The 1082-nt window shown below is 40.1% G+C and overlaps 1 long non-coding RNA gene across 1 annotated transcript in view; it reads left to right on the forward strand.

The window, feature by feature from the left end:
- Positions 1-1082, forward strand: part of LOC107752681 (uncharacterized) — a 64535-nt gene that overhangs the window by 34499 nt on the left and 28954 nt on the right. Inside the window, exon 3 of the long non-coding RNA XR_001641376.1 lies at positions 459-541. This is a non-coding gene — a long non-coding RNA (uncharacterized LOC107752681). The remainder of the gene's footprint in view (positions 1-458; positions 542-1082) is intronic.

Below are 1082 nucleotides of genomic sequence, written 5' to 3' on the forward strand. Positions count from 1 at the left end.
GCCTAATTTGGACATTTTCACTTAGGGGTTTACTCACTTTTGTGGCCAGCGGTTTAGACATTAATGGCTGTGTGTTGAGTTATTTTGAGGGGACAGCAGATTTACACTGTTATACAAGCTGTACACTCACTACTTTACATTGTAGCAAAGTGTCATTTCTTCAGTGTTGTCACATGAAAAGATATAATACAATATTTACAAAAATGTGAGGGTGTACTCACTTCTGTGAGATACTGTAAGATTGACTCTTTAAGAACTTTTTATTCAATTTCATATCAAGACAGGTATCACCCTGATATGTTGGACATTATGGTTTATGGTTGTTTATGGTCATTATGGTTGTTGGGTGACGGGAAACACATGAATTGGACAGATGATGAGATGAATGGAGAAACAGACGGATAAATGACTGAGAGATGAAACAGAGAGCTTCAGAGACGTGTGTGTGTGTCCCGCAGGTGCGGTCTGGCTCGGAGCGTCTTCTGAGTCTTGGTTCAGGGATCCAGATGGAACCAGCGTGAACCTGCGGGCCGCAGCGAGTGTAAGTCCAGTGAACAAACACACAGATTCATGTCTGATTCACACAAACGCTGCTCTAGAGTAAGACAAGAGTCGTTTCAGAGATTTGAGAGTCAGTTTGATGCTCTTCAGCTGCAATGAGGCTGTTTTCAAGCGCAAACCTGCTGATATAGGCCTTGACACTGCATGAACACACACACACACACACACACACACACACACACTCGCACATACACACACACACTCACACGTCTGATAGGTCTTAATGGCACCATTAGACCTGATCGTAATTAAACTAATGATCTGTTTTAATTCACCTCCAGCATCAGATAGAGAGATGCAGTGTTTTGTTTTGTTTCTCTCCATCACAATCGTTTCCAATAACAGCTGTTTTTTTAAAGCCTTTATGTGTTTATTTTGATGTTTTATTAAAAACAGTCAGAGTTCCATGATTACTAATAAATGGACATCATTTCAGCAAAAACAGGTTTTGATGCTAATGTTAGCATACCATAGTTAATATAGTTGTATAAATGCATCATTCACCGCTCACCATAAACATG

This window comes from Sinocyclocheilus rhinocerous, unplaced genomic scaffold (genome assembly GCF_001515625.1).
Source record: "Sinocyclocheilus rhinocerous isolate Xijiao unplaced genomic scaffold, SAMN03320098_v1.1 scaffold1945, whole genome shotgun sequence".
NCBI lineage: Eukaryota > Metazoa > Chordata > Actinopteri > Cypriniformes > Cyprinidae > Sinocyclocheilus > Sinocyclocheilus rhinocerous.